General features: G+C 42.3%; 1 non-coding gene and 1 pseudogene across 1 annotated transcript; one reads left to right on the plus strand and one right to left on the minus strand.

Annotated features, from left to right (window-relative positions):
• LOC129473563 (uncharacterized) overlaps positions 1-20,841 on the minus strand; it is a 687,223-nt pseudogene that overhangs the window by 176,581 nt on the left and 489,801 nt on the right.
• On the plus strand, positions 3,810-3,882 carry TRNAV-AAC (transfer RNA valine (anticodon AAC)). Its single transcript has one exon. It is a non-coding gene; the product is annotated as a tRNA-Val (tRNA).

The following is a 20,841-nucleotide window of genomic DNA, read 5'->3' on the forward strand; positions in this document are numbered from 1 at the left end:
ATTTCAGAGAAAGTAAAACATATATGGTTCCTTAGGATATTAATTGGATGGGCATAGGGATTTGGTGATTCAAAACTTCCTGCTGAAATAGGATGCTTCCTAGAATTGAAGACACCACCAGACACCACCATCTGGGATAATTTCTTTTCTTTTTCTTTTTCTTTTCTTTTTTTTTTTTTTTTCTGAGACAGTTTTGCTCTTGTTGCCCAGGCTGGAGTGCAACGGTGCGACCTTGGCTCACCGCAACCTCCGCCTCCCAGGTTCAAGCGAGTCTCCTGCCTCAGCCTCCCAAGTAGCTGAGATTACAGACATGCGGTACTACGCCAAGCTTTTTTTTTTTTTTTTTTTTTGTATTTTTAGTACAGATGGGGTTTCTCCATGTTGGTCAGGCTAGTCTCGAACTCCTGACCTCAGGTGATCCGCCCGCCTCTGTCTCCCAAAGTGCTGGGATTACAGGCGTGAGCCACCACGCCCGGCCGGAAGTATTGAAAATGTATTAGGAAAATGAAGGATTAGGCACATATATTTACTTAAGAATATACATTTCTTTTTGGCAAATTCTACATAATATAAGGCTAAACACACTAATCTAGGAATAGCAATTATTTCTGAGAAAGAGAGTGGCATTGCCGGTGAGAGGAGATATTTTTGCTGTTTTTCCTGTATTGTGTAGAATATTTATATTCAGAAAATAGCCATTACTTGGATAATTAAAATAATAATAATTTAGCATATACTATATTAAAATGCATGAGATAGGCCGGGCGCGGTGGCTCACGCTTGTAATCCCAGCACTTTGGGAGGCCGAGGCGGGCGGATCACGAGGTCAGGAGATCGAGACCACGGTGAAACCCCGTCTCTACTAAAAATAGAAAAAATTAGCCGGGCGTGGTGGCGGGCGCCTGTAGTCCCAGCTACTCGGAGAGGCTGAGGCAGGAGAATGGCGTGAACCCGGGAGGCGGGGCTTGCAGTGAGCCGAGATCGTGCCACTGCATCCAGCCTGGGCGACAGAGCGAGACTCCGTCTCAAAAAAAATAAATAAATAAAAATAAATAAAAATAAAAAAAATAAAAAATAAAATGCATGAGATAGTTGAAGTCGACAAACCTTACCTCCTACATAATGTAAAACTTTATACTATTTAGTTATTGACAAAGCCAAACACAACCTTCCCCTTTTTTTCTTTTTTTTTTTTTTTGAGACGGAGTCTCGCTGTCTCTCCCACTCTCCCAGTCTGGAGCGCAGTGGCGAGATCTCGGCTCACTGCAAGCTCCGCCTCCTGGGTTCACGCCATTCTCCTGCCTCAGCCTCCCGAGTAGCTGAGACTGTAGGGGCCCGCACCACGCCTGGCTAACTTTTTCTATTTTTAGCAGAGACGGGGGTTTCACCGTGTTAGCCAGGATGGTCTCAATCTCCTGACCTCATGATCCATCCCCGTCGGCCTCCCAAAGTTCTAGGATTACAGGAGTGAGCCACCATGCCCAGCCTACAAATGTTATCAATTTGATGAAGTCTAATTTATCTATTTTTGTCATTGTTCTCTGTGCTTTTGGTATGATATCCAAGAAATCATTGCCAAATGTCATGAAGACTTTCTCCAATGTTTTCATCTAAGAATTTTAAGGTTTTAGCACCTATGTTTAAGTCTTTGATCTGTTTTTAAGTTAGTTTTTATGTGTATTATAAGGTAAACATCCAACTTCATTCTTTTGCATGTAGATATCCAGTTTTCCCATCACCATTTGTTGAAAAGTCTGTCCTTTCTCCATTAAATGGTCCTGGCACGCTTGTCACAAATCAGTTGGCCATGTAAGCCATAGTTTATTTCTGGGCCCTCTATTCACTTGTGTCTGTATGTCTCTCCTTATGGCAGTACCATACTGTTTTGATGACTGTAGCTTTAAAGTAAATGTTGAGGTCAGGAAGTATGAAGCCTCCAACTTTGTTCTTCTTTTTCTTTTTCTTTTTTTCTTTTATTTTTGCATAAAGACAAACTTTATTGAGCCCCTCAGCACTAGCTCTCTTTCTCCTGCACAGCCTTGGTTCCCCAGAGACGTCCAGTCCGGCGGGGAGCAATGAGACCCACTTTGCAGTCAGCAGGGGCATCCATGTTGAAGGCTGGCCGGGCCTACCACAAATATAAGGCAAAGAGGAACTGCTGGCCACGAGTACGGGGTGTGGCCATGAACCCTGTGGGGCATGCTTTTGAAGGTGGCAACCCCCAGCACATTGGCAAGCCCTCCATCATCATGAAGGTGTTTAAAGTTTGTCAAATGCTTTTTTGCGTTAATGCAAAGGACTGTGTTTTTTCTTTCATTCTGTTTATGTATACATTATATTAATTACTTGTTTTGTATGCTGAATCCTTCCATTTCAGGAATAACTCCTACTTTGCTATGGTGTAGAATCCTTTTAATATGTTGTTGAATTTAGTTTGCCAGTATTTTGTTGAGAAATTTAGTATCGATATTCATAAAAAAAATTGGCCTGTAGCTTTCTTTTTTGTAATGGCTTTGTCTGGCTTTGGTATCAGAATAATGCTAGCTTCATAAAATGAGTTAGGAAGTGTTTCCTACTCTTCAGTTTTGTGGAAAAGTGTGAGAAGGACTGCTGAAGTATTTAAATGTTTGATAGAATTCATCAGTTAAGTCAGCTGGTCCAGGGCTTTTTTTCATGGTAGGTTTTGATTACTGTTTCAATATCCTTACTAGTTATAGGTCTATTCAGATTTCTAATTCTTTATGATTCAATCTTTGTAGATTGTGTGTTACTAGGAGTTTGTTCATTTAATCTAGGTCATCCAATTTGCTGGCATACAATTTTTCATAGTGTACTCTTATAATTCTTCTTATTTTTGTAAATTCAGTGATAATATCCCCACTTACACTTCCAATTTTAATAATTTGAATCTCTTGTCTTTTTTTTGTTTTTCCTTAGTCAATCTAGTTAAATGTCAAGTTTGCTGACAATGTAGACAACTTTTCAAAGAACTTCTGGTTTTATTGAATTGTCTGTATTGTTTTCAGCTGGCCTTTTCTGATGGCGTTTTATTACAGCCTGCCCTATGGATTTAGCACTTTCTAACCAGTCTCCACAATTGCATAAGCCTATTACTTCTTCAATTTATCTGTCTGTTCCTGTGCACCTCTCTCCGACTTCTCCCTCTCTCTCCCTCTCCCTCCCTCCTTCGCTGTCTCTGCCTCTCTCTCCCACCTTCCCCTCCTCTTACACACACACACATACACACACACCCCTTGATGAGTACACACAAAATGAACACACCTGGGAAACCAGAGCATTTCCAGTTCCTTTTCAGTTACTACCCACTCACCCCAGATGGAAGCACTATTGTGACTTCTGGTTGGACAGCGGAATGTTGCCTGCTTTATAATTTAAATCAGTGGAGCCACAGATTACGTCCTTTTCTGCCTGGTTTACTTTAGTGGACATCTCTGTGAGATTCATCCACATAGTTGTAGATTGTTCATTCTTGTTGCAATAGATTATTTCATGTGAATTCATTCATGCATCTGCTGATGGGCGCTTGGGAAGTTTCCAGTAGTTTTTATTATTCTGAATAGGTTACTGGGCATTCTGGTAAATATATTTGTGAATATATGTACCAATTTGTGGTAGGCAAATAACAATTGTCAGGATGTGATATCTTTGATTTTAATAAGTGGAAAGTCTGAAAGATATGGAAAGAAACTACCAGAAAAAAAATCTGAGTAGAAAATATAGATTTTCTAAAGCCAAACCTGGATTGTCTCGCCGTAGGTGCTTAAATTCTTATGCCCACCGAATGGGTTGTTTCCGTAGTGTAGTGGTTATCACGTTCGCCTAACACGCGAAAGGTCCCTGGTTCGAAACCAGGCGGAAACAAGCGGTTTCCCATTTTACGTTTTGTTCCTGATCCTGAGAGTCTCTATTTGAACCAGATAGGACCTTTGTATATCATCAGGCACCTAAATCAAAGGATCTCATATCCTCCTTTTTTTGATTTGAGCCACCTCAGGAACATTTTTGCTCCCTCCTTTGTCCTGAGCCGTGGCGAGGCTCACATCGCCCCATCTTCCGGGCCCCAGCATGTCGCTGTCCCAGCTCCCTCCCCTTATGCTCTGCATGGCCTGTAGGTTCTAGCTCCCAAAGTAGGCTCTCGGTAGTGCAGGACCCCGCCTATACTGTGCAGGTGAGATTGGCTTTCTTGAAATTTCCAAAGCCACTTGTGCGGGTTCTTCGCAAAGGGATTTTCCTCAGGGGTTTCTAAAAATAAGCAACGCTTAGGACACAGGCCCGTGAGAAAAAAATAAAAAAAAGAAACAGGGCCATGCTTTGAGCCAAATGAATAACTGATATTCTATTGTTTGCCCTTTACCCCTAAGTGCAGAGAGAATTTTTCACAAAATAGGTAAGAGGCAATTTCATGTGGATACTTAGAAACTGTCAAGTGTTAAAATAAATAAATAAATAAATAAATAAATAATAAAAAATTAGATACTGGCCTGGCCTCTCTGGGTACTCAACACCAGATATTGGCATTATTGGTAAGATGCTCCAATCAACTGAACTGATCAGTAACAAAGAAACTGATTTATTTCTTAAACTTAAGAGTGTGCTAGGCTGGACGCCACAGCGGCTCAAGTCTGCAATCCCATCACTCTGGGAGGCCGAGGCGGGTGGATTACTTGAGGTCAGGAGTTCAAGACCAGCTTGGCCAACATGGCAAAAACCCCATCTCCACAAAATTACAAAAATTAGCTGGGCATGGTGGCACGCACCTGTAGTCCCAGCTACTTGGGAGGCTGAGGCATGAGAATTGCTTGAATCTGGGAGGAGGAGGTTGTAGTGAGCCAAGATTGTGCCACTGCACTTCAGCCTGGGCAAGAGTGAGACTCTGCCAAAAAAAAAAAAAAAAAGTGGGCTAAACCAGCATTGTCACTGTAAATTTCACTGTAATAAAGCAGACGATTCCCTAACTTCTAATATCCACCTTCTGTAATCTACCCGTAGTGCCTCACTGAGTTTTTTAATAAATTCTCCAACCAAATGGTTGTAAATTACTTGTTTTAACAACAAAAATAAAGAGTAACAATAAAAAAAAAGCTTGATATAGGGAAAAAGAGGAGGACCACATTCATGTAACTTTCATTACAGTATATTGTTATAATTGTTATATTTTATTATTAGTTGCTGTTATTTCCCCTGGCTATTTTATCAATTAAACCATTATAGGTATGTGTTGTAAACCCAAAATATCTGAGACAGATCTCAACCAATTTAGAGAGTTTATTTTGCTAAGGTTAAGGATACGCCTGTTACACAGGCTCAGGAGGTCCTGACGACCTGTGCCCAAGGTGGTCAGGGTACAGCTTGCTTTTACACATTTTAAGGAGACATGAGACATCAATCAGTATGTGTAAGATGTACATTGGTTCGATCCAGTAGGACTGGACAACTCAAAGTGGTGGTGGGGTCTTCCAGGTCGTAGGCAGAAAAGACACAAAAGACAAAGGTTGCATTCCTTTGAGTCCTTGATCAACCTTTCACTGAATACACAATTTAGTCTGGCTCAGTGAATCTGCATTTTTACATAAACAATAAGGCAGAGGAAACAATCAGATATTCATTTGTCTCAGGTGAGCAGAGGGATGACAGTTTTTTGTTTTTTTGGTTTTTTTTGAGACAGAGTCTCACTCTGTCACCCAGGCTAAAGTGCAGTGGTGCGATCTTGGCTCACTGCAACAACCTCTGCCTCCTGGGTTCAAGTCATTCTCCTGTCTCAGCCTCCTCAGTAGCTGGGATTACAGGCGCATGCCACTACGCCTGGCTAATTTTTGTATTTTTAGTAGAGACAGGGTTTTGCCATGTTGGACAGGCTGGTCTCGAACTCCTGACCTCAGGTGATCCACCCACCTTGGCTTCCCAAAGGCTGGGATTATAGGCGTGAACAACTGCACCCGGCCAGAGGGATGACGTTCTGTCCCACACCTGTGAAGGTAAGCTATCAGTTTACATTGCCAGGGTGAAATTCAACAGAATTGTTTTAGGATAAATACCTTAAAGCCCACAAGGAATTTCCTTGTGGGCAAATTGGGAGGGAGGTATGTAGCTCTTTTATCTTTTTAGCTATCTTGTTTAGGAATAAAATGAGAGGCAGTTTTGCGGGTAGTTCCCAGCTCGACTTTTCTGCTGATTTAGTGATTTTAGGGTTCTAAGATTTATTTTCCTTTCACAGTGTGTATAGAAGAAAAAAACAGTTATGTATAGGGTTTAGTACTATCAGCAGTCTCAAGCATCCATTAGGGGTCTTGGAATATATCCCCCATGAGTAAAGGGACTATTGTATCTGAAACTGTGCCAAACTAAGAAGAAAGGCATAAGAGTCTACACTAATGGGACATCCACAGTTGGGGCCCAGGCTTTTTCTAGGAACAGATTATTGAGAAATTCACTGATCTTCCTCACATGCAGAAGAATTTATTATAAGATTCTATGAAACAGGTTTTCCTACTTTACTCTGAAATGCTACATTACTCTGAAATGACCAAATCACAAAATATTGAGATTGTTAAAAAAATTTTTTTCAGGTCACTAAATATACTTGCCCAACGAGTTCACCTTGCCTGCTGCCTAGACAGAGCCAATTTAATAAGACAGGGAAATTGCAGTGGAGAAAGTAATTCACGCAGAGCCAGCTGTGTGGGAGACTGGAGTTTTATTATTACTCAAATCAGTCTCCCTGAGCATTGGAGCACTGGGGGATGGTAATTTTAAAAGATAATTTAGCGTCGAGCGTGGCGGCTCATACCTGTAATCCCAGGACTTTGGGAGGCCGAGGTGGGCAGATTATCTGAGGTCAGGAGTTCGAGACCAGCCTGGCCAACATGGTGAAATCCCATTTCTACTAAAAATACAAAAATTAGCTGGGCGTAGTGGCTGGAGGGGAGCCTATAATCCCAGCTACTTGGGAGGCTGAGGCAGGAGAATCGCTTGAACCCAGGAGGCAGAGGTTTCAGTGTGCCAAGATTGTGCCATTGTACCCCAGCCTGGGCAACAAGAGCGACAGTTGGTCTCAAACAAACAAAAATAAATAAATAAATTAAAAAATAATTTAGCGGGTAAGGGGCTTGCTCATTGGTCAGGTTGGAGATGGAATTATAGCAGGGGTCGAAGTGAGGTTTTCTTGCTGCCTTCTGTTCCTGGGTGGGATTGCAGAACTAGGTGGTGGTAGCTGATCCATCAAATGTAGGGTCTGCAAAATATCTCAAGCACCGATCTTAGGTTTCACAGTAGTGATGTTATCCCCAGGAGCAATTTGGGGAGCTTCAGATTCTTGCAGGCAAGGATGCATGACGGACCCCTAAACCATAATTTGTAATCTTGTAGCTAATTTGTTAGTCCTACACAGGCGACTGGTCCCCAGGCAAGAAGGGAGTTTGTTTTGGGAAAAAGCTGTTATGGTCTTTGTTCTAAACTATAAACTATAAACTAAGTTCCTCCCAAAGTTAGTTCAGCCTACATCCAGGAATGAACAAGGACAGCTTGGAGGTTAGAAGAAAGATGGTTAGATCAGATCTCTTTCACTGTCTCAGTTATAATTTTGCAGTGGTTGTTTCATAAAGGAAAAAAAAAGTTTAAAGTTTATTAATAGCAAAGAAGTCAGTCAACTTTAAAAGTTTCCTCTGCTCAGTCGGGCGCGGTGTCTCATGCTTGTAATCCCAGCACTTTGGGAGGCCGAGGCAGGTGGATTGCCTGAGGTCAGGAGTTCGAGACCAACCTAACCAATTTAGCGAAACACCGCCTCTACTAAAAAAACTCCACAAAAATTAGCTGGGTGTGGTGGCATGTGCCTGTAGTCCCAGCTACTCAGGAGGCTGCAGCAGCAGAATTGTTTGAACCTGGGAGAATTGCGTGAACCCGGGAGGCGGAGGTTGCAGTGAGCCGAGATCACACCACTGCACTCCAGCCTAGGCGACAGAGCGAGACTCCGTCTCAAAAAAAAAAAAAAAAAAAAAAAATTCCTCTGCTCAAAATACCTTTCCTTCTTCACCTGGCCTGGCATTTGTGAAGTATTTGGGTCACTGGGGAAACCCCTTCCTGGGTCTTGGGTTGTGGAGTTTTGGTATTGTTGGTTTTGATAAATGGAAGATACAAGGAAAGGAAAAACTGCCTCAAATATGAAAATGCTCCAAAGGAAAAAATACATTTCCCAATACTAAATACGGGACATCCAAGAAACCTCCATTTTAATTTTTAGAGGTGGCTCTTGGGTGTACGGTAGTTTCCATAGAGTAGTGGTTCTCACGTTTGCCACACACAAGAAAAATCCTCTCCTGAAACTGGACGGAAATATATCCTGCCAGTATTGTTTTTTTTCTTCTCTCTCCACTTTAGCTTAGTTAATTCTTCTTTCACTAAACTGGACTCCAGTCATCAATGCAAATGTCAATGCCAAAAGTGAACACTGAACATTGTTGCAAAACTAGTATCGCCGTGGGGCCCTAACTTTGGTCTCCACACTTGCACAGCTTCTGACCTGGGCTGAGGCGCAAGTGGCACAGGTCCCACCTACCTGGTGCGCCTCGCCACTCTTCACAATCAGGAAAGAGTGAGGCTCTCAAGGTTTATAAAATGGAACAGAACTCCCTTTGGGGTTTGTTGTTTGTTTGTTTGGGTTTTTTGTTTGTTTTCTTTTTGTTTTTGAGACAGAGTCTCACTCTGTCACCCAAGCTGGAGTGCAGTGGCACAATCAGGGCTCATGGCTGCCTGGACCCGCCCCGGGCTTAAGCGATTCTCCCACCTCAGCCCCCAGAGTAGCTAGGACCACAAGCTCATGACACCACACCAGGCTAATTTTTTAATGTTTTGTTGGGGGTGGGGGAAGGAGTGTCTCACTATATTGCTCAGGCTGGTCTCGAACTCAAGGGCTCAAGAGATCCTCCCGCCTCAGCCTCTCAGAGTGTTGGGATTACAGGAGTGAGCCACCACACCTGGCAGAGCTTCCCTTTGAATCACATCTGCACACATTTTATTGTGCTATCTTTTTATCATTGATCCATATGTATCACTTAAGAGTTATTTGCCAGATATTTGTATTGCAAATATCTTCTTGTCACTTGAGTCTGGGAAACACTTTAATGATCTCTTGTGATGAAATCGTTAATTTTGGTGGCACATGTCTATAATCCCAGCTACTTGGGAGGCTGAGGCGGGAGAACTGCTTGAACCTAGGAGGTAGAGTTTACAGTGAGTGGAGATCACACCACTGTACTGCAGCCTGGGCAACCCAGCAAGACTCCGTCTCAGAAATAATAATTAGAAGAAGAAATTGTTAATTTTTATGAAGTCCAATTTATTTAACTTTGGTTTAGTTATGTTTGTGTCTCCCTAAGAAATTTTTCTTTCCCCAAGCTCACATAGATATTCGATTCTTTTTTATCCCCTTCATAACTTTATTTATCTTTCACTTGTAGAGTTATGAGAGAAAAACCTGAACAGTCACTTCCAAAGCAGAATATGTTAATGGCCAATGAGCCCATGAGCATATGTTTTGACAGCAATAAAAAGTTTGCTGATTTCTTTATTTTAACCAGTGGTGAGCAGACAAAAGACCTCAACAGTCTCTAGTAACATTATTTTCTTGCCGGAAATCTTTTCAAAACTCTTCTGTGAAGGTTGTGTTTTTCTGGGGGAGGGGTGGAATTGTGATTTGAGGTGGGTTGCAGATGGAGATAAGACAAGGTTTCTGCCTTCAGGATTTTCAGTAATATCTGCCCTTCAGAAGCTCTGCTTAATGTGATTCTGCTGATCTCCCTTTCTTTTTCAGTTTGCTCCATTCCTCCAATATTGAGACTTACTTCATAGCTGCATTTGATCTACATCTCTTCGGCTCCAGACGGTTTTACTAGGGGTCAATGTGGGCTGCATCTCTCTGGGACAAAGGGAGAGCTACTGGAGTCAGATTGGCCTCTTCAGCCAAAACAGCCTACCAGTTAGGTGCTCGAGCCATAAGGTCCTATCAGTTAGGCACTCAGTCACTGCTAGGAGCCATCCTACGCTGTCAGAAAGCTCTTCCTTAGTGGGTGCAATGGGAAGTCCCCTGGGACTTGAAATTGAGGTCAATCAGAGGTGGCGGGTCAGAAATTCAAGACAGTCTAGAGGTGGAGGTGGGAGCCCAACCTTTCCGGCAGTTCCAGTGGCACCTGTACACACTGGATTTGTGGGGCCCTAATTTGTGGGGCTGGTAGCAGAATTTATTGGAATTGAGAAAGAAAAGATTTTAAGTTTTAGTTATTTGATGTAATGTGCAAGTGTTATTACATATTTTGCTAGAGAGTAAAGGTAAGTCCATTTTTCTTTTGACTAAAAAAAGTATTGAGGCAAAAAGAGCTTGCTGTGAGATTTACTCTCTTGACAAAAAAAATTTTTTTTTTTTGAGATGGAGTTTTGCTCTTGTTGCCCAGGCTGGAGTGCAATGGCACAATCTCGGCTCACCACAACCTCCACCTCCCAGGTTCAAGCTATTCTCCTGCTTCAGCCTCCCCAGTAGCTGGGATTACAGGCATGTGCCACCACGCCAGGCTAATTTTGTATTTTTAGTAGAGACGGGGGTTTCTGCATGTTGGTCAGGCTGGTCTTGAACTCCCAACCTCAGGTGATCCACCCACCTCGGCCTCCCAAAGTGCTGGGATTACAGGCATGAGTCACCATGCCTGGCAACAAAAATTTAAGAGTACAATACAGTATTTTTAACTACAGGCACAATGTTGTACAGCGGATCTCTAGAACTTATCTTCCATAACTGAAATTCCCATTTTCCCCTTCCCCCAACCACAGGCAACCACCATTTTACTCTTTGATTCAACGAGTTTGGTTATTTTAGACATCTCAAGTGGAATCAAGCAGTGTTAGTTCATTTGTGGGAAGCTCATTTCACTTACAGTAATGTCTTCAAAGTTGATCCATGCTGTTATATGTTGCAGAATTTCCTTTTTTTTTTTTCTTTTGAGACAGGGTCTTGCTTTGTCTTTCAGGATTGAGTGCAATGGTATGATGTTGGCTCACTACAGCCTCAACCTCCTGGGCTCAAGTGATCCTCCCATCTCAGTCTCCTGAGTAGCCAGGACTGCACACCACCATGCTTAGCTAATATTTTTAATTCTTTGTAGAGACAGGCTCTCACTATATTGCTCAAGCGATCCTCCCACCTCAGCCTCCCAAAGTGCTGGAATTATAGGCGTGAGCCACCATGCCTGGCCAGAATTTCCTTTATTTTAAAGGCTGAATAATATTCTATTGTATGTATATATCATATTTTCTATATTAATCCCTCCACTGATGAACATTTAGGTTGCTTCCACATCTTTGGTATTGTGAATAATGCTGTAATGAATATAGGTGTGCTAATATGTCCTTGAGACTCTGAATTCAATTTTTTTGGGCATATACCCAGAAGTGGGGTTGCTGAATCATATATGGTAGTTCTATTTTTTTTTTTTTTTTTTTTTTTTTTTTTGAGATGGAGTCTTGCTCTGTCGCCCAGGCTGGAGGGCAGTGATGCAATCTTGGCTCACTGTAACCTCCGCCTCCTGGCTTCCAGCGATTCTCCTGCCTCAGCCTCCCGAGTGACTGGGATTACAGGCGGGCACCAGCACACCCAGCTAATTTTGTATTTTTAGTAGAGACGGGGTTTCGCCATGTTGCTCAGGCTGGTGTTGAACTCCTGACCTCAAGTGATCCGTGCGCCTCGGCCTTCCAAAGTGCTGGGATTACAGGCATGAGCCACTGCACCCGGCCTGGTAATTCTATTTTTAATTTTTTGAAAAACCTTCATACTGTTTTCCACAGTGGCTGCACCATTTCACAGTCTCATTAACGGGGTAGAAAGGTTCCAGTTTCTCTACGAACTCAGCAACACTTGTCTTTTGCTTTTTTGATAATAGTTATCCTAACACGTATAAGATGATATGTCACTTTTGGTTTGATTTGCATTCCCTTGATGATTAGTGACATTGAGCATCTTTTCATATACTTGTTGGCTATTTGTATATCGTCTTTGGAGAAATGTCTATGCAAGTCCTTAGTACATTTTTATTACTATTATTACTTTTTGAGATGGAATTTCGCTCTTGTTTCCCAGGCTGGAGTGCAATGGCGCGATCTTGGCTCACTGCAACCTCTGCCTCCTGGGTTGAAGTGATTCGCCTGCCTCAGCCTCCCGAGTAGCTTGGATTACAGGCATACGCCACCACGCCCAGCTAATTTTGTATTTTTAGTAGAGACGGGTTTTCTCCATGTTGGTCAGGCTGGTCTCAAACTCCCAATCTCAGGTGATCTGCCCGCCTCAGCCTCCCAAAGTGCTAGGAATACAGGCGTGAGCCACCGCGCCGGGCCCATTTTTATTTTTAATCAGGTTTTTGTTTTTATTTGTTTTGATTAACTACTGAATTGTAAGAGTTACGTATCTTGGAAATTAACCCCTTATCAGATATATGGTTTGCAATTTTTTTTCCCATTTAATAGGTTGCCTTATTTATTTATTTACTTATTTTTTGCTGTGCAGAAGGCCTATAATCCCATAACTTTGGGAGGCCGAGGTGGGTGGATCATCTGAGGTGCGGAGTTTGAGACCAACCTGAGCAACATGGAGAAACTCTGTCACTACTAAAAATACAAAATTAGCTGGGCATGGTGGCACATGCCTGAGGCAGGAGAATCACTTGAATCTGTGAGGTGGAGGTTGCAGTAAGCCAAGATTGCCCCATTGCACTCCAGCCAGGACAACAAGAATGAAACTCCATCTCAAAAAAAAGAAAAACAAAAAACAAAAAAAAAAAAAAGGAAAAAAAGAAACTTTTGTTTGATGTAATCCCATTTTTCTATTTTTGCTCTTTTTGGCTATGATTTTGATGTCATAGTCATTAAATCATTGCCAAGACCAATGTCCTAAAGCTTTCCTCCCAGAGTTTTATAGTTGCAGATCTTAGATTTAAGTCATTAATCCATTTTAGTTAATTTTTGTGAATGGTGTAAACAAGGGTCTAATTTCATTCTTTTTCATGTGAATATCTAGTTTCCTCAACATCATTTGTTGAAGAGATCTTTTTTTTCCCATTGCGTGTTCTTGGCAGCTTTGTTAAAGATCGGTTGACCATATATTTATGGATTAAACTCTGGACTCTCTATCCTGCTATTTTGGTTTATATACCTGTCTTTATGCTAGTACCAGACTGTTTTAACAACTGTAGCTCTGTAGTATATGCGGAAATCAGGAAGTGTGATGTCTTCAGCTTTGTTGTTCTTTCTCAAGATTGGCTTGGTGACTTTGGGTTCTTTATAGTTTCATATGAGTTTTATATGAATTTTATGGTCTTTTTTTCTGTTTTGTAAAAACTGCCAGAGAGATTTTGATACAGATTGCATTAATTGTACATCACTGAAAATTTTAACAAACATTAACAATATTTCACCTTCATGATTAAGTTTAATTCTTTTTTTAAGGGGGAGGGGTGCTACTATAAATGGGATTGTCCTTTAATTTTTCTTTTTATGTAGTTTATTGTTTATTATTTCATGTAGTTTATTGTTACTGTATAGTAATGGAAGTGATTTCTGAATGTTGATTTTGCATTCTGCAAATATATTGAATTTGTTCATTAGTATTAACACTTCTTTTTCATAGAGTCTTTAGGACTGTATATATAAAGTCATGTTATCTGCAAACAGGCCCAATTTTACTTCTTCCTTTCCAATTTGGATGCTTTTGGTGTTGCTGTTTTTGTCTTATGGTGAGACAGGGTCTTGCTTGAACTCAGTCTTCAGGTTGACTGATAATGCGTGATTCAAATCACATGATTGGTATTTGTGATGAGGCTATGGGGTGTGGCCAGCCTCATCTTAAAAAAATACACTATAGCCAAGCGGGGTGGTGGGCACTTATAGTCCCAGCTACTTGAGAATCAGAGGCAGAAGGATCCCTTCAGCCTAGGAGCTTGAATCCAGCCTGGGCAACATAGTGAAATGCTATCTCTTAAACAAACAAAACACTACTATTAGGTGGTCCAGTTTTTCATTACACAGGAAGAGATGGGCTCCTCCTCAGAAACTAATTTAGAATGACATCTGACAAAGAGCAGAACATAAATAATTCTGCTTTTCTAGGAAACTAATAACAGAAACCAATAGCCTGTTCTGAGGAGAACTGGGTGGCTAGGATATAAGAAAAATGGTAAGCTTTATGCAAAAAATATTTTATTTAGTTAATTAATTTATTTATTTTTTGAGACGGAGTCTTGCTGTGTCCACCAGGTTGGAGTGCAGTGGCGCGATCTCAGCTCACTGCAAGCTCCGCCTTCTGGGTTCACGCCATTCTCCTGCCTCAGCCTCCCGAGTAGCTGGGACTACAGGCACCCGCCACCACGCCCGGCTAATTTTTTGTATTTTTACTAGAAACGGGGTTTCACCGTGTTGGCCAAGATGGTCTCGATCTCCTTACCTCGTGATCCGCCCGTCTTGGCCTCCCAAAGTGCTGAGATTACAGACGTGAGCCACCACGCCCGGCCTCACAAAAAATATTTTAAACCATGTATATTATCTATGCAAAATTTTAAAAAGTTGACAAATTATTACGTGAAATACAATTTAGAAATGACAAGAGATGGAAAAGACTATATTTATGCTCTGGATAAAATCAATTAGGGGAGTATTTTAAGGATACAGATCTTCTCAGTTTATACCAGAAATAGAAATGGAAATAGGGGTGAAAAAAAAGTAAACAAACAATAAAGAAATCCAGAAGATCAAAATGGAAAATAAAAGAGGGAGAAAGAAAATTTTTCTACTATTGAAATTATATTCCATAAATAATCTAAAAAATTATTGGACTCATTTTCACATGAAGATAAAAATTTTAAAAGTAGAATACTTAGCCCCTTTTGGTGGTGGTGTGATATCTCACAGTAGATATTACCCAACATGGGGACTAAAACAAACTCACTTCAAATTCTAGTTGTTAGCCAAGCATATACATCAATCTTTCATTTGGCAGGAGTATATGCCAAATCTAGGAGAACCTTGGAGTTTTAATGCTTAAAATTTCCAATATTCTCATCTGGAATAATCAAAAAGAAACACGTTTTACATTTTTTTCCCCTTCTCATCATCCACATCCAAATCACCTTATTTTTTCCTCCTTTCCTTTCTATTCTTATTACCTCTCCCCATAGTTCTGACTTTACTCCACGGTACTGTTTTGACCTTCCAAGAATATTTTTGAGCATCTACTAAGTATCATTACACTGGACTAATTATTTGAAAGGTTTTTTTGTTTTGTTTTGTTTTTGTTTTTGTTTTGAGACAGAGTCTCACTCTGTCACCCAGGCTGGGGTGCAGTGGCCCGATTTCAACTCACTGCAACCTCCGCCTGCCGGCTTCAAGCGATTCTCCTGCCTCAGCCTCCCGAGTAGCTTGGACTACAGGCACGTGCCACCATGCCCAGCTAATTTTTGTATTTTTTTTTTTTTAAAAGAGATGGGGTTTCACCATGTTGGCCAGGATGGTCCCCATCTCTTGACCTCGTGATTCACCCGCCTCAGCCTCCCAAAGTGCTGGGATTACAGGCGTGAGCCACTGCACCCGGAAAATCGTAAGCGTTTTTAAGATGCTTTTCAGATCCTGAATTCCAGCAGAAAGGCTGACACCAACTAGTACTGACATTCATAAAGGAACTGAATCAGTGTGAAAATGCAGTTTCAGGCAGAGCACAGTGGTACACATCTGTAATCCCAGCACTTTGGGAGGCCAAAATTGGAGGATCACTTGAGGCCAAGAGTTCAAGATCAGCCTGGGCAACATAGTGAGACCCTTTCTCTAACAATGACAACAATTTTTTAATTTTACAAAAAAGGGCCAGGTGCGGTGGCTCATGCTTGTAATCCCAGCACTTTGGGAGGCCGAGGCAGATGGATCACTCGAGGTCAGGAGTTTGAGACCAGCCTGGGTAACATGGTGAAACCCTGTCTATAATAAAAATACAAAAATTAGCTGGGCGTGGTGGCCATGGTGCCACACGCCTGTAATTCTAGCTCCTCAAGAGGCTGAAGCAGAAGAATCGCTTGAACCTGGGAAGCGGAGGTTGCGGTGAACCAAGATGGCGCCACTGCACTCCAGCCTGGACAGCAGAGTGAGACTCCTTCTAAAAAAAAAAAAAAAAGAAAATGCAGTTTTTTCATCTCCTCATCCTATGACTTTACCCTACACTTTTTTTTTTTTTTTTTTTTTTTTTTTTTTTTTTTTTTTTGAGACAGAGTCTCGCTCTGTCACCCAGGCTGGAGTGCAATGGCGCAATCTTGGTTTACTGCAACCTCTACCTCCCAGGTTCAAGCAATTCTCCTGCCTCAGCCTGCTGGGTAGCTAGGATTACAGGCACCTGCCACCATGCCCGGCTAATTTTTTTGTATTTTTTTTTTTTTTAGTAGAGAAGGGGTTTTACCACGTTGGCCAGGCTTGTTTCGAACTCCTGACCTCAAATGATCCTTCTGCCTCAGCCTCCCAGAGTGCTAGGATTACAGGCCTGAACTACCACGCCTGTCCCACCCAACACTCTTGGGCCAATCAACGATCCCCATTCCTTGATCCACTCCAAATCCCTTAAAATCCCTACCTCAAACTCCTCAGGGAGGCAGATTTGAGGTTTCCCTCCATCTCCTTGTTGGGGTGTCCATGATTAAACCTCTTCCTCTGCTGCAATCTGATGTCTCAGTGTATTGATTTGCCATGCATTGGGTAATGACTCTGATATGGTTACATTCTTCCTGATAAGCAAACTAGTAGGAAAGGCAGTTCTATATATAAATATATCTTTTTTTACAGTGAGATAAATGTGAATTAAGTGTTATGAAGTTGTTGTTGTTGTTTTCTTTGAGACAGAGTCTCACTTTGTTGTTCAGGCTGGAATGCAGGGAGAGTGATCATGGCTCACTGCAGCCTTGACCTACTGGGCTCGAGGGATCCTTCCACCTCAGCCTCCTGAGTAGCTGAGACATGCCCAATTAATTAATTTAGTTTTTGTAGAGCTGGGGTCTCCCTGTGTTGCTCAGGCTGGTCTCAAACTCCTGGGCTCAAGGGATCCTCCGATCTAGGCCTCCCAAAGCACTGGGATTACAAGTGTGAGCCACTTGAAGTATCTTATAGTAAAAAACAGGAAATCATTGATTTTTTCCCACTGGACTATGAAAAATGAGTAGAAATCTGTCGTGTAGACAAGATGAAGAGCATTCTAGATGCAGAGAAGAACTGGAGACAGCGCGGCTACTGCTACTTTATTATCTGCACAAGGAAGCCCCTTCTCTGACCTTTGACCTCCACATTCTTCAGTGAGAACCTACACGATAGACAACACTCTCTTTTAATATTCATTTCTCAGTACCTATGCTTAACCTTTAGTTTGCTAAAAATAAATAAAATTATTGTTCATCCTAAGAGGTGAAAATGGGGGAGACAAAAGGTGTAAAGCAGTGGTCCCCAACCTTTTTGGCATCAAGGACCAGTTTAGTGGAGGACAATGTTTCCACAGCCTGTAGAGGGCTGGGGTGGGGTATGGCTCTGGGATGAAACTGTTCCACCTCAGATCATCAGGCATTAGATTCGCATAAGGAGCCTGCAGCCTAGATCCCTTGCACGCGCAGTTCACAGTTGAGTTGGCACTTCTGTGAGAATCTAATGCCCCGAATGACCTGATAGGAGGCAGAGCTCAGGCAGTAATGCTCGACCGCCACTCATCTCCTGCTGTGTAACAGGCCATGGACCAGCACCATTCCACCACCCAAGGTTGGGGACGCCTGGTATAAAAGGTGCAAACACTTCCTGATATCACCGGTAGAGAGAATTCTGAGTTACAATCCATTCAGAGTCAGCAATTGAGCTTGGTACGTAAGAAACAAACACAATTAAGATATATTCTTTCTCTTCCCCACCAAAAAGCTCATGATCCAATAGATGACAGAGTGAAATAAAAAGAAGACTGAAATAACATATCAAGTACCTAGCACAACAGATGAAGCTCACAGGAGTGTGTCTGATCCAAATTGTTGGATATGAAGTTCCCACCGTAAACTGAAGGTTAAACAAGTGATCACCAGTGGAAGAAATGGAGGCAAACAAAGAGAAGAAAAGGGGAAAACCAAAAGTTCTGTCCTTCTGGAGAACCCTGACTAATACAGATTTTTGTACCAGGAGTGGTTCTAGAGGAACTGAATATTGGGGATGGAGTTCTTTCATTGGTTTTGGGGTTTCTGGAGTTGGCTGCTTAATATGATTCGGCCCAAAAATGCCAAGGACTCTACATCTAATAGTATGGAGAACACTGATAGTCCTTGGCATGAACTGTTTAGAGAGTTATGCAAAATAAATACATTTGACACTCCTGATTCACCACTCCTGAGAAGCAAGTTTAGTGATTTTATACATAATACCTTTGATCATATGTGGAGAACCAAGGAACATAATGAGGCTGGTTGGTTGCTTCTAAGTTCAGTGGACAAAGTGATGAAAGAAAATGAAGAACTCAGGGATTCTATCTCCCAGGTTCAGAAGCAGATACTAAGCCCCAAATCTGCTAAGATTGCCCTGAGTGAGAGTCTTATCTCCTGTAGAGAAAGAGCTGACATTATGGAAAAACAGACCCAAGCTCTTACCATGCAAGTGGCTGACCTGCAATGAAAGATGCATGCGTAGCCTCACCAGCTGTCTGTTATTAAAGTGACAGCATTGACTGGAAAAGAATGGGACCCTGAAATTGGGGATGTGTAAGAAGACCCTGATGAAGCTGGGGGCACTGAGTTTGTAAACTCTGATGAACCTATTTTGCCAGAAAAAACAGCTTCCCCAGCCCCAGTAGTGGCAACATCCCCTCCCCGACCCATGCTGCCATCAGCCTTTCCACCTTTTTCTGAGGAGATAAACCCTAAGCTGCCTGAGGCAATAGTGATGGCCTCACCTGAAGCAGTTGCCAGGCAAAATAATGTTGATTCTCCTCAGGAGAACCCCCAACACACCTGTTTTCTTCTAGACCTATAACTAGACTAAAGTCCTGGTAGGCCCCTGGAGGTGAGGTTGAGAGTGTGACCCATGAGGAGGTGCACTACACTTGAAAAGAACTGTTTGAGTTCTCTAATTTATATAAACAGAAATCTGGAGAACAGGCATGGGAATGGATATTTAAAGGTATAAGATGATGGTGGAAAGAACATAGAGTTGGATCAGGTGGAATTTATTGACTTGGGCCCACTAAGTAGGGACTCTGCATTTAATGTTGCAGCTCGGGGAGTTAAAAAAAAAAGGTTCCAATAGTTTATCTGCTTGGTTAGCTGAAATATGGATTCAAATATGGCCCACTGTGAGCAAGCTGGAAATGCCTAATCTCCCTTGATTTAATGTAGAGGAAGGGATCCAAAGGCAGAGGGAGATTGGGATGTTGGAGTGAATTAGTCACTTTAGACCTACTCATCCCAGCTGGGAAGGTCCAGAAGATATACTTGACCTTGCTTGACCATGCTTTGCAAAATAGATTTGTGAGGGCAGCACCTGCATCTTTCAAGAGCCCTGTAATAGCTCTTCTCTGTATGTCAGACCTAACAGTGGGAACCACAGTCACTCAACTACAAAACTTAAATACAATGGGAATAATTGGATCCTGAGGTGGCAGGGGCCAAGCGGCAGCACTCAACTGTCAAAGGCAAGGTGGACATAGCTACCATAATGGTTTTTTTGTTTTTTTTTTGTTTTGTTTTTTGTTTTTTTTGAGACGGAGTCTCGCTCTGTCGCCCAGGCTGGAGTGCAATGGCACAATCTCGGCTCACTGCAAGCTCCGCCTCCTGGGTTCACGCCATTCTCCTGCCTCAGCCTCTCCGAGTAGCTGGGACTACAGGCGCCCGCCACCACGCCCAGCTAATTTTTTTGTATTTTTAGTAGAGACGGGGTTTCACCGTGGTCTCGATCTCCTGACCTCGTGATCCGCCCGCCTCGGCCTCCCAAAGTGCTGGGATTACAAGCATGAGCCACCGCGCCCGGCAATAGCTACCATAATGGACAGCAGAGTCAAACTAGCAATCAGAATAGTCTGACTCGTGTAGAGCTCTGGCACTGGCTAATTAATCACAGGGTTCCTAGAAGTGAAATTGATAGGAAGCCTACTGCATTCCTACTTAATTTATACAAGCAGAAAACTTCTAAGTCGAATGGACAAAAGATTAATTTGAATTATAAAAACTAGAATCATGGCCCCTCAATCAATTTCCAGACTTGAGCCAGCTTACAGACCCAGAACCTTTTGAATGAAAGTCCCCTTGAGGAAGGACCCCACTACATTACTGACAATTTCTGCAGTGAATCTTTCTCCCATCCTTCCCCAAGAAGACCCCCTGCCTTTTACCAGGGCAACTGTGCGTTGGGGAAAGGAAAATGATCAGACATTTCAGGGGCTACTGGACACTGGCTCTGAGCTGATGTTGATTCCAGGGGACCCAAAACGTCATTGTGGTCCTCCAGTTAAAGTAGGGGCATATGAAGACCAGGTAATTAATGGAGTTTTAGCTCAGATCCGACTTACAGTGGGTCCCTGGACTCATCTTATGGTCATTTCCCCAGTGCCAGAATGCATAATTGGCATAGACACACTTAGCAGCTGGCAGAACCCTCACATTGGCTCCATGACTGGTAGGGTGAGGGCTACTATGGTGGGAAAGACCAAATGGAAGCCATTAGAGCGCCTCTATCTAGAAAAATAGTAAATCTAAAACACTGAATCATCAAAGGAAAGGTGAGTGTAGCAACCCTGATGAACTG

Source organism: Symphalangus syndactylus, chromosome 23, assembly GCF_028878055.3.
Source record: "Symphalangus syndactylus isolate Jambi chromosome 23, NHGRI_mSymSyn1-v2.1_pri, whole genome shotgun sequence".
Classification (NCBI taxonomy): domain Eukaryota; kingdom Metazoa; phylum Chordata; class Mammalia; order Primates; family Hylobatidae; genus Symphalangus; species Symphalangus syndactylus.